The sequence below is a fragment of the Gopherus flavomarginatus genome, chromosome 6 (genome assembly GCF_025201925.1).
Source record: "Gopherus flavomarginatus isolate rGopFla2 chromosome 6, rGopFla2.mat.asm, whole genome shotgun sequence".
Taxonomy (NCBI): domain Eukaryota; kingdom Metazoa; phylum Chordata; order Testudines; family Testudinidae; genus Gopherus; species Gopherus flavomarginatus.
The window spans coordinates 49,424,225-49,436,900 of NC_066622.1; the positions used below are offsets into that span (position 1 = coordinate 49,424,225).

General features: G+C 50.5%; 1 protein-coding gene across 2 annotated transcripts in view; it reads left to right on the plus strand.

Moving 5' to 3' along the window:
• Positions 1–372: 372 nt before the first annotated feature.
• SLC38A3 (solute carrier family 38 member 3) overlaps positions 373–12,676 on the plus strand; it is a 98,547-nt gene continuing 86,243 nt past the window's right edge. For both annotated transcript variants that reach the window (XR_007775094.1, XM_050958693.1), the window contains exon 1: positions 373–487. The gene's annotated coding sequence lies outside the window, so the exon portion shown is untranslated. The remainder of the gene's footprint in view (positions 488–12,676) is intronic.

Consider the following 12,676-nt stretch of genomic DNA (forward strand, 5'->3'; position numbering starts at 1 on the left):
TTAGCGAAAAGAAATGTCTGATCTTAGTGTGTGGCAGGAAAGCCCATGGCAAGTCATTCTGTAAAGTGGGGGAGAAAGAGGCAGCTTTGTTTGTCGCTTGGGGAAAAAGCCAGCAGGATCCAGGAATGAAATCAGAAGAGCTGGGCTGGTGGTGTTGAGCAGAGCTCTACCCTTGCTGTCCCTCTCTAATCCTGCTGTTTGTGTGTGTGTGCGTGTGCCTGTGTACATCCCTCCAAGCCCTGGAAAAAAGAGGTTGGCTGTGATGCTGGCCCAGCAGCCACACAGATTGGAAGCTGTGATGGAGGCGGGTCTGGGCTACTTTAATCCTGCCTCCATTGGGATTACTGGGTAACACGGTCCTATAATCTGCACGGTAGCTCTGGGCGCGCAGAGCCATCTCCCAGCAGAGGAAATCGGCAAGTTGTGCCTGCTTTCCCCAGCGCAGAATAGAGCAGGCAGTGTTTGGGGGCGTAGAGGGGAGAAGCAGGTAAGTGTCAACAAACTTGTCCTCTGTTCTCTCACACTGGCTGTGTTTTTCTTTTTCTTTTCTCTTGAAATTGCTTCCTATAAACTTGCTTTATACTTTTTTTTAAAATGTGCAAAACTCTTCAATATCCAAACCACCCTGAAACTGTGAGAACTCTTCTAGCCAAGCCAGGCTCATCTCGCCTAATCTATTCCGGCTATTCTAATCTAACCTGTCTCGGTCTAAATATAATCTACCCCAATGTACTGCTGTCTTTGGGGGCCAAAAAATCTTAGTGCATTATAGGTGAAACCGTTTTATATTGAACGGCCCCCCACTGCTTTATTGTGTTATATCCAATTTTGTGTTATATTGAGTCGCATTATATCAGGGTAGAGGTGTACTGCCACGCTTTCTACTCTCGGTAATACTGCCAAGAGTAGATGGGATGGGGTTAGAGTTTTTGACGTATGTGCAAAGGGGGTTAGGAATAGCCTATGTGCCGAACACTATTTGTGCACTATGTGGAGGGTAAATTGTAGTTCCAGGGCAGCTGTTTTTATCTTCCACTCCCCCCCCCCCCATGTTTGTTTTTACCTGTTCTGGCTTTGTCCTAAAACTCATTTAAACTGCCCTGATGGTTTTATTGCCAGGGTCAACAGCCCCATAATATTATAAACACTCACATTGCTTTCCTCACTTGCAAAAAGACAGCTGCAAGACTATACAATGAATAGTATAATTCACCATGTGCTCTTCTTGACATGCAGATCCTAGTTCTCTTTCAATGTTGTGAACTATGCAAGCCAATGCATGTGGGTCAAATCTGAAGCTACAGCAAAGTTTGCAGATGACAAGAGCTGGAGTTCTGGTGTGGAGTTTTTTCACTCTTAACTCCTCGTGATCTGTAAAAATGTGTGAAGGATCAGAAAGGAGCCAGTGCTAAGGCAGGTTTGCTGCATTAGAACATAGTGCCTGGCTTTGGGCAAAGTCTTGGAAAGTGCCTTATGCTGTGTGAGCTGTTGTCCGATGATTGCTGGGTTGCAGGCATTTAAAAAAATATATCTTTTTTCCGCTTTAATTTTTAATTGGGCATGGGAGTTACATGTCTCCTAGCTCTGGAAACTGTTGCAGTATAGATCAGGTGTCATTGCTTCGGGCTGCGGCAGGAGGCTCTGGGTCAGCACACTACTTGAGAAAATCAGGTTCTTGCACATTGTGCTAGGAGACAGAAAGAGTCTTTGGCATTCAATTTCACCAGCAGCAGCATGTGTGTCCCAGCTGCATGTCACTTGGGGGGCTTTCTGCAATCAGGGTACTGGGGTGTGGCTATCAGTGTGTAGCAGGCTGGATGTAATTTGACTGTGGGAGCTGGCTCTGTGCAGGTGCTGTGGCCCAGGCTGTTTCTGGGGAGCAGGGGGGGACATGCCTGGATTTTTGTTGCCCTGAGCAGGGTATTTATAGAACCTGGTTGCTCAAGGAGCTATCAGAAGGCTACAGGAGGCCCACATGCTCCAACTGCCAACCAATCACTTTACAATCACTGTGTTGACTTCTAACTCCACCTTTCACCCAGCCATTGATTTGCATAGCCACACCCATTAGTCCTGATTATAGAGGGGGCACCAGGGACAGCTTGCCCCATCCCCACTTTTAGACAGCCGGGGAAACAGGCGCCTAGTACAGTAGAGGCTGGATGGAGCTGGGGGGGAGCAGTGCTGAGTGTGGTTGGGTTGCTGGAGCTGGGGGTCTCCCATCCCCAGTGACCAAGCCAGGCCCATTCAATAATCATTCACATTTCCCAGCTGCCCCCCTGATATGCAGCCAACAGCTGAGGAAGGAGGGGTGATTTTGGTCCCAGGCGCCAAGGCAAGCGTCTGCTCTTCAGGGAAGGGCTGAGGGATCCCACACTGATTAGAGAGGGCCTTGTTTAGTCTAAAATCCTTCCCCAGGTGTGGGGAACAGCGCAGTGGGGCTGGTCCCCCATTGCCTTCTTCCCTGGGCTGATGTGGGTATGAGAGACTCCCACACCACTCTGGGGATGCAGCTTGGCACTTGTGTCACACTGCATGGCAGCATCTCGCACTCGCATCCTGCGGTTGTGAATGGCTGCACCAGGGGATGCCAACGCAGGACCAGGGCAAAGGGCCTGATCCAAAGCTGGTGGGAGCCAGCAGCCAGTTCTATTGACTTCAGAGAGCTCCGGCTCAGGGCCGGATGGCTGAGTCCAATCGATGGGCACTCAGGCCTCTGGCTCCAGGGAGTGTGTCTGTTTCACAGCCAGGGAAGCTGCCCCCTTTGGGTAGGGAGCTGTCAGATCTGCTCTGTAGCCAGGATCACCTCCCCCCTTACCCTCTAGAAGAGGATCGGGCTGGCCACACCACAGAGACGGGTCTGTTGTCCTGCTGGGCCAGGGGCTACAACGACCACAGGTCCTGTAAGGGGAGCCCGCACCGGAGCAAGCCGGAGCTAGGCCTAGTGCACAGGCCATGCGTTCACATGCTGAGCCCCAAACAAGGACCCCTTGTTTCCAGGTGGAGACAATTAAAGGGCCATGGCTGGGGCTGTGGGGTGTCTAACTACTTTACTCGGCTCTTCCCATGCCGCCTTTTATCTGAGCCTCTCAGGGCCTCTTGGTGCTCATGCGTGACCACACATCCTCCTTCGCACTTGGGGTGGGTGGCCCCATCTCAGAGGTGAGAGGAGTCCCTGCGAGGTGCCAGAGCCAAGCCTCCTCCCCTCCCAGACCAAGAAGGGAACCCAGGAATCCGGGCCCCCAAGGCTTGCTTCTAACTGGCTTCTAACTGCCAGACCCAGCTTGCCTCCCGTAGCTGGGACTAGCACCCCGACTCCCGGTCTCCTATGCCAGTCACTAGACCCACTAACCACTAGACCCCACTCCCCTGTGACAGCTGGGATTTTCTAGACCAGGAATCAAGCTTCTCTATCCCCTGCTTTAACCATCTGACCACAACCAATTACCCTGTGACTCTGCCCCTGTGGCCTGCTGCAGTACATAGCCTGGGAAGGGTAGGGACACCTTTGATCAGCTCTGCCCCTCCCTTTCCCTGCTCCATCCCAGAGCTGCCTGGCTGAAAGCAGCGCTTTGGGGCCCAGAGCTGGGAGTTCGGAGCTGCTGGGGTTCCAGCTGTATCTACACGCACTGGCTGCAGCTGTATCAAATAAACATGCTGCGCCAGGGCCTTTCTTTGGTGGATTTGTCGGGAGTGACACGCTGGGGTCCCACAGTTTGTTTTCTCAGTAAACCGTTCTCCAGGCTGCGTAAGAGCCAGCATGGTGGGGAGCTGGGGACCCGGCGCCCGCTCACCTAGGCTGGCCCTGGCATGCCGGGGGCATGTGGGGTTTGGCTGCCACCCACAAGCCCCCTGCCACACAGTGCTGCTGACACAGCAATTTGCTAACAGTCGGGTCCTTCATCCTCAGGTCCCCTTCACATTCCACCAGGTTCCAAGGGAAATGCCCAAACTAAATGTTGTTCTAACCACCTCCTCCTCCCCTCGTTTGTTATCACTTCCCTCAAAGGGCCAAACGACTACATCTGTCACCTGCATTCCGGTCACCTCTGGGCTACTGGAATGGGCCCAGACCCCACTGTGTCAGGTGCTGAACACACACAGAGAGAGGCAGCCCCAACCCCACCTGACTTAGGCTAACTAGGCAAAGGTTGGGAGGGGAAACTGAGGCACCGCAGGGGGCAGTCACCCAGTAAGGTAGCGGGAGAACCCATGTGTCTAGGACCAGTCATCCAGGGGCAGAAGGTTGACCTAGTGGCTAGGGCAGGTTTTGTTCTGGGCTTGGCTGCAGACTTGGGCTGTGTCAACGTTAGATCTAAGGTTGGGGGTTAGCTAATGCATGCTACCAAGTCTAGCCTAGGCAAGGCAGTGGGCCGTTAGTATATGTTCAGCTGCTTCGATTAAAATCCAGGCCTCCCTCAGGAATGGAAAGGACTGGCTGAGATCACATCCAGGGGTTGATGTCTCTCCTGGCTTCCTCCAGTGTACAGCCTCTCCAAGGGAAAATGGCCTGGAGATGCCAGTGGCTGGGGTGGACCCCTGAGGCAGAACTGCTGTGTTCAGCCCCGGCCAGTTGCCCCAGTGCTGCTCCCTGGCGTCCGCAATGGGCTCATTTCTCCAAATCCTGAGGGGACAGTTTGCATCCAGCCTCGAACCTGGCAAAAGGACGCATGGGCTGATCCGAGTGGTGGGTCCTAGGCTCAGCCGCTGCTGACCTACCCTTTTATTACTGTAGCCCCAGTCATGGCCAGGGCCCCCCAGGCCAGGCTCTGTACAGACACAGCACAAAGAGCCCACAGCGTCAGTGCTAAGCTGGGCCACTTGCCTGAGAGCAATCGCTTGAGTTAAAGGGTTAGGTGCCCAAATCCATATGTCCAGGCCATGTTACACATGCTGGCCTGCAGAAGTGGGGTCAAGGCTGCCCGTGATATGGGCAGCTGATGCAGGTTCCCTGGGTCGCTCCTTCCTCCTGCTCAATCATGTTCAGGGGAAGGAGCTAGTGCTGTTGGAGCATGTGTCTGAGTCTCGGGGGCAGCCCCCACCTGTGGGAGGTTTCCCAGGACAGCATCTGACAGCTGGTGGCTCCTGCTTTGCAAGTGAGCCATGGGTGTATGTCACCCTGGCTGAGGTTAGTGGGGGGTGGCTTTGGGGGTAGGCACCACATAGCCCCCCAGAGCTCCCTGGGCATGGGAAGGAGGTGCTGGGGTGGCCCCTGCTGTCCCGGGTGCTGGAACGCCATGGCTGTCTTTGCAGCTCGCCTAAGAAGGAAGTCACCATCTGTCCATGTTCTCCCAGCCCTCGCTTCCCCTGCCCCATGGCTGCAGCATGGCACGGGGCTTCCGCCCTCCTTCCCTCATCTTCGCACGTTCAAGTCCTCCGCGCAGCCAGTCCGCACCATCAACTAACACAGCTTTCCTCCCTGTCAGGTGGGTTTAGTGCCTCATGGAGGAGTGGCACTAGGTTAGTGAGGGCTGGCGCTTAGAGCAGGGTGGCCTTATCATAACTTTAGTCCCAGATTTGGACCTTAGCGTCCAAAATATGGGGGTTAGCATGAAAACCTCCAAGCTTAGCTACCAGCTTGGACCTGGTACTTGCTGCCACCACCCAAAAAATTAGAGTGTTTTGGGGCACTCTGGTCCCCCTGAAAAACCTTCCCTGGGGACCCCAAGACCCAAATCCCTTGAGTCTCACAGCAAAGGGAAATAATCCTTTTTCCCTTCCCCCCTCCAGGGGCTCCTGGAGAGATACACCGACACAAGCTCTGTGAATCCAAACAGAGTGACTCCCCCTCTCCGTTCCCAGTCCTGGAAACAAAAGCACTTTCCTCTTCACCCAGAGGGAATGCAAAATCAGGCTAGCAAATCCAACACACACCGACCTCCCCATGATTTCTTCCTCCCACCAATTCCCTGAAATTTCCCAGTAAAGAAAACTTTAACAGGTTTTAAAAAGAAAGCTTTATATAAAAAAGAAAGAAAAATACATACAAATGGTCTCTCTGTATTAAGGTGACAAAATACAGGGTTAATTGCTTAAAAGAAATATGAATAAACAGCCTTATTCAAAAAGAATACAAATCAAAGCACTCCAGCACTTATATTCATGCAAATACCAAAGAAAAGAAACCATATAACTTACTATCTGATCTCTTTGTCCTTACACTTAGAAACAGAAGATTAGAAAGCAGAAACTACTTCTCCAAAGTTCAGAGAAAGCAGGCAGACAGAAAACAAAGACCTCAGACACAAAATTCCCTCCACCCAAAGTTGAAAAAATCCGGTTTCCTGATTGGTCCTCTGGTCAGGTGCTTCAGGTGAAAGAGACATTAACCCTTAGCTATCTGTTTATGACATGCCCCCCAAATTGCAGACAGTGGGGAAGCTCACTGGTGGCGATTTCCTTCTAGAACTTTAAAATAAACAGATTACTACAACACATGTACCTTTACATATACCACTAAGTATATAACTAACAGACTTTTACATTTTAAGAACACTTTTTAACTACTGAATTCTGGGAAACTCTCACAGGAGAGAGCATCAGCAACTTTGTTAGAAGCTCCTGTGATGTGTTGAATTTCAAAATCAAAATCTTGGAGAGCTAAACTCCAACGAAGAAGTTTCTTGTTGTTCCCCTTGGCAGTATGAAGCCACTTTAGCGCAGCATGGTCAGTTTGTAGCTGGAACCGCCGTCCCCAAACATATGGGCGTAGCTTTTCCAGGGCATACACAATGGCATAGCATTCCTTTTCACTGACTGACCAGTGACTTTCCCTCTCAGACAGTTTCTTGCTGAGAAACACGACAGGATGGAAGTTGTGATCTGTTGCTTCCTGCATGAGCACTGCTCCTATACCACGCTCAGATGCATCCGTGGTTACTAGGAATGGTTTGTCAAAATCCGGGGCCCTGAGCACAAGGTCAGACATGAGCGTTGCCTTAAGTTGAGTAAAGGCCTTTTGACACTCATCAGTCCACTTAACTGCATTTGGCTGGGTCTTTTTGGTCAGGTCGGTCAGTGGGGCAGCGATTTGGCTGTAGTGTGGTACAAATCGCCTGTAGTATCCGGCCAAGCCTAAGAAGGATTGGACCTGTTTCTCTGACCTTGGGACAGGCCACTTTTGGATAGCATCCACCTTGGCCTGTAGGGGGTTTATGGTTCCTCGACCCACCTGGTGCCCCAGGTAAGTCACTCTGTTTTGGCCTATTTGACACTTTTTGGCCTTAACAGTTAGTCCGGCCTGCCTGATGCGCTCAAAGACCTTTTCCAGGTGTAGTAGGTGTTCGGGCCAGGAGTCTGAAAAAATTGCCACATCATCGAGGTAGGCAACTGCAAATTCTCCCAGTCCAGCTAGTAGACCATCTACCAGCCTCTGGAAGGTGGCGGGTGCATTTCGAAGGCCGAAAGGAAGGACATTGAATTCATACACCCCCGCATGGGTGACGAATGCTGACCTCTCCTTGGCAGGTTCATCTAGCGGTACTTGCCAGTACCCCTTGGTTAAGTCTATTGTAGAGATGAACTGGGCACGTCCCAACTTCTCCAATAGCTCATCGGTGCGTGGCATTGGATAGTTGTCCGGACGAGTTACCGCATTTAGCTTACGGTAGTCCACGCAAAAGTGTATTTCCCCATCTGGTTTGGGTACCAGAACCACTGGAGATGCCCATGCACTGGTAGATGAGCGGATTATACCCATCTGTAGCATGTTCTGGATCTCCCGTTCTATAGCAGCTTGGGCATGAGGAGACACCCGGTAGGGTGGGGTTCTGATTGGGTGAGCATTACCTGTATCAATGGAGTGGTATGCCCGTTCAGTCCGTCCTGGGGTGGCTGAGAACAATGGGGCGAAGCTAGTGCACAGCTCCTTGATTTGTCGCCGCTGCAGACGTTCCAGGGTGGTTGAGAGGTTCACCTCTTCCACGCCACCGTCTTTTTTCCCGTCGTAGTAGACACCGTCAGGCCACTCAGCCTCATCTCCCTGGACTGTAAACTGACAAACCTGTAAGTCTCTGGAATAGAAAGGCTTGAGAGAATTAACATGGTACACTTTAGGCTTTAGTGAGGAATTGGGAAATGCTATGAGGTAGTTTACAGTTCCCAGGCGCTCTTGGACCGTGAATGGCCCTTCCCATGATGCTTCCATCTTATGGGCCTGTTTCGCCTTCAAGACCATAACCTGGTCTCCTACCTTGAAGGAACGTTCTCTGGCATGTCTGTCATACCAGGCCTTTTGCTCTTCTTGAGCATCCTTTAGGTTCTCTCTAGCAAGGGCTAAAGAGTGTCGGAGGGTGCTTTGTAGGTTGCTTACAAAGTCCAGAATGTTAGTTCCTGGAGAAGGCGTAAACCCCTCCCATTGCTGCTTCACCAACTGTAATGGTCCCTTAACATCGTGACCATACACAAGTTCAAATGGTGAAAACCCTAAACTGGGATGTGATACAGCCCTGTAGGCAAACAGCAACTGCTGCAACACTAGGTCCCAATTATTGGAGAATTTGTTGACGAATTTTCGTATCATGGCCCCCAAAGTTCCATTGAACCTTTCCACCAGGCCATTGGTTTGATGGTGGTATGGGGTGGCAACCAAGTGATTCACCCCATGAGTTTCCCACAGTTTTTTCCATGGTCCCTGCCAGGAAATTAGACCCTGAATCTGTAAGGATGTCGGAGGACCAACCTACCCTGGCAAAGATGTCTGTTAGGGCCAGGCACACAGTGTTAGCCCTGGTGTTGCCTAGAGCTACTGCTTCCGGCCATCGGGTAGCAAAGTCCACTAAAGTCAGTACGTACTGCTTTCCTCTGGGCGTCTTTTTTGGGAAAGGGCCCAGAATTTCCACAGCTACTCGCTGAAATGGGACCTCAATTATGGGGAGTGGCTGGAGAGGGGCCTTGACCTGGTCTTGAGGCTTTCCCATTCTTTGGCATACCTCACAAGACCGGACATAGTTGGCAACGTCCTTGCCCATCCCCTCCCAGTGGAAGGACTTCCCCAACCGGTCCTTGGTTCTGTTCACCCCAGCATGGCCACTGGGATGATCATGGGCTAAGCTTAAGAGCTTCCCCCGGTACTTCGTTGGAACCACCAACTGTTTTTGCGGCTGCCATTCTTCCCGGTGTCCACCAGAAAGAATTTCCTTGTATAAAAGTCCTTGGTCTATAACAAACCGGGATCGATTAGAAGAGCTGAGAGGCGGTGGGGTGCTCCGTGCCGCCGCCCAAGCTTTCTGAAGGCTGTCATCTGCTTCCTGCTCAGCCTGGAACTGTTCCCTTGAGGCTGGGGTCACCAGTTCTTCCTCAGACTGGGGACTTGGGCTTGGTCCCTCTGGAAGCGATGTAGGTGATGGGGTTGTTTCCATTGCTGGTGAACCGCTCTCCGCTGGTGCCCCTGAAGTTATTTCAGGCTCTGGGTGAGCCTTTTGGGTATGGCTGTCTGTTACTTCTGCCAGTTCTGGCTCTCTGGCGCCCTCTGGCGTTGAGTTTGAAGATGGGGTTGCACTTGCTGGTGCTGGTTGCTGTTCCAGTTCCGGGCCTGGGACTGGAGGTGCTGTGGCTGTTTCAGTGGTTGGCATGGAATCTGGATCCACTACCTCTGTCTGGGTCTCTGGTAACACAGACGGGGCCTCTGTGGACGGCTCAGGAACAGGAATGGCTCTGGAAGCTTGCCTGGTTTGGCTACGTGTAACCATTCCCACTCTCTTGGCCCGCTTCACCTGGTTGGCCAAGTCTTCTCCCAGTAGCATGGGGATAGGATAATTGTCATAGACTGCAAAAGTCCACATTCCTGACCAGCCTTTGTACTGGACAGGCAGTTGAGCTGTAGGCAAGTCTACAGCTTGTGACATGAAGGGGTAAATTGTAACTTTGGCCTTTGGGTTGATGAATTTGGGGTCAACGAAGGATTGGTGGATAGCTGACACTTGTGCCCCCGTGTCTCTCCACGCAGTAACCTTCTTTCCGCCCACTCTCAAATTTTCCCTTCGCTCCAAGGGTATTTGAGAGGCATCTGGGCCTGGGGATCTTTTGGGTGATGGTGGTGTAATGAATTGCACTCGCATGGTGTTCTTTGGACAGTTGGCCTTGATATGTCCCAGTTCATTACACTTAAAGCATCTTCCATCTGATGGGTCACTGGGCCGAGGTGAGTTACTGGAGACTGGTGAGGTGGAAGAGTAGGGTGTCTGTGGCTTTACTTGGGTGGTATGCGGGGTCTTTGGCTGTCCTCGGTTGTAGGGTTTATGGTCGGTGTGCCCCCTGGGGTAATCGTTCCCCTTTGACAGTAGCTTTCTTGCTTTCTGCCACTTCCATCCATCTGGCTCCAATCTCCCCCGCCTCAGCGAGATCTTTGGGTTTTCCATCTTGTATGTACCGTGTGATGTCTTCAGGAACACCATCCAAGAACTGCTCCATTTGTATGAGGAGGTGCAGTTCTTCCAAGGTTTTAACATTGTGTCCTGATATCCAGGCCTCATAATTTTTTGCAACGTAGTAGGCGTGTTTGGGAAATGACACATCTGGTTTCCACTTTTGGGTTCTGAAGCGCCGACGGGCATGATCTGGGGTTATCCCCATTCTGTATCTGGCCTTGGTTTGAAAAAGTTTATAGTCATTCATTTGCTGCTTAGGCATTTCAGCTGCCACCTCTGCTAAAGGTCCACTGAGCTGTGACCTCAATTCTACCATGTACTGGTCTTCGGGGATGCTGTACCCAAGACAGGCTCTTTCAAAATTTTCCAAGAAGGCCTCGGTGTCATCACCTGCCTTGTAGGTGGGAAATTTCCTGTGCTGTGGAGCAATAATTGGCGCCGGGTTGTTAGGGTTGGCTGGCACATGCAGCCCAGCTTTTGGCAAGTCCAGTTCATGTTTTCTCTGTTTTTCCTTCTCTTCATTTTCTTTTTGTTGTTTTTCCATTTCTTTTTGTTGTTTTTCCATGTCTCGGCGGTGGGCCGCCTCTTCTTCTTCTTGCTTCCTTCTGTGGGCCAACTCTTCTTCTGCTTGTTTCCTTCGGTGGGCCACCTCTTCTTCTTCTAGTTTTCTTTTGTGTGCTCCCTCTTTGGCTGCCTGTTCTCTTTGGTAGGCTGCCAGTTTGATGCTTTCTTCCTTTTCTTTCAGCTCCAGTTGTCGCCTGTGTTCAGCTTCTTTGAATTGCTCTTCGGCCTCAATTTTTGCCTTAGAAGTCATGATTCCTGTTTTCTTGTGTTGGGGTGCCCTCCGGTGTTTCTCTTCTGAACTGCAGGCTCTGTTGCCTCCTGGGGTCTGCCTAGCAACAATGCTTTTAGCTAATCTTCAATGTTAAGTAAACCTGAAAAACCACTTTATTTGCATGTATATAGTGCTGGTAATGACTCTCAATGGGAGAGCTATTGTCACAAAAGATTTTTTGTCACAGCTTAATGGTCTCTTGCTTATTATGCAAGCCACAAACTGCCAGAGAGAGCAGAAAAAAAAATTCTCTTTTAAACCCAAACTGTTTCTCTCTGCTAAAAAGCCCTTAGCAGAGAAGAGAAAAAAATAATATTCCTACTGGCTTCTGGATTTTGTCTATCCCGTAACCGCTGCCACTCATATCATAACTTTAGTCCCAGATTTGGACCTTAGCGTCCAAAATATGGGGGTTAGCATGAAAACCTCCAAGCTTAGCTACCAGCTTGGACCTGGTACTTGCTGCCACCACCCAAAAAATTAGAGTGTTTTGGGGCACTCTGGTCCCCCTGAAAAACCTTCCCTGGGGACCCCAAGACCCAAATCCCTTGAGTCTCACAGCAAAGGGAAATAATCCTTTTTCCCTTCCCCCCTCCAGGGGCTCCTGGAGAGATACACCGACACAAGCTCTGTGAATCCAAACAGAGTGACTCCCCCTCTCCGTTCCCAGTCCTGGAAACAAAAGCACTTTCCTCTTCACCCAGAGGGAATGCAAAATCAGGCTAGCAAATCCAACACACACCGATCTCCCCATGATTTCTTCCTCCCACCAATTCCCTGAAATTTCCCAGTAAAGAAAACTTTAACAGGTTTTAAAAAGAAAGCTTTATATAAAAAAGAAAGAAAAATACATACAAATGGTCTCTCTGTATTAAGGTGACAAAATACAGGGTTAATTGCTTAAAAGAAATATGAATAAACAGCCTTATTCAAAAAGAATACAAATCAAAGCACTCCAGCACTTATATTCATGCAAATACCAAAGAAAAGAAACCATATAACTTACTATCTGATCTCTTTGTCCTTACACTTAGAAACAGAAGATTAGAAAGCAGAAACTACTTCTCCAAAGCTCAGAGAAAGCAGGCAGACAGAAAACAAAGACCTCAGACACAAAATTCCCTCCACCCAAAGTTGAAAAAATCCGGTTTCCTGATTGGTCCTCTGGTCAGGTGCTTCAGGTGAAAGAGACGTTAACCCTTAGCTATCTGTTTATGACAGGCCTGGGGCCCAGGCTGCCAGGGTTCAATTTCCCACTCTGCCATTGATTCACCATGTGATCATGGACCAGTTGCTGCCCTGCTCTGTGCCTCAGTTTCCCTATCTGTAACATGGGGTGATGGCTTCTCCTGCCTTTGCCAGTAGTCCAGGGTGGGTCCTGTGGAGAAATACAGAAAATCCCCACCCATAACCTACCTGGATGGTACTGCATGGGCTGGAGGGAGCATTTCTGTTGGACCCCTGCCAGGGTGAG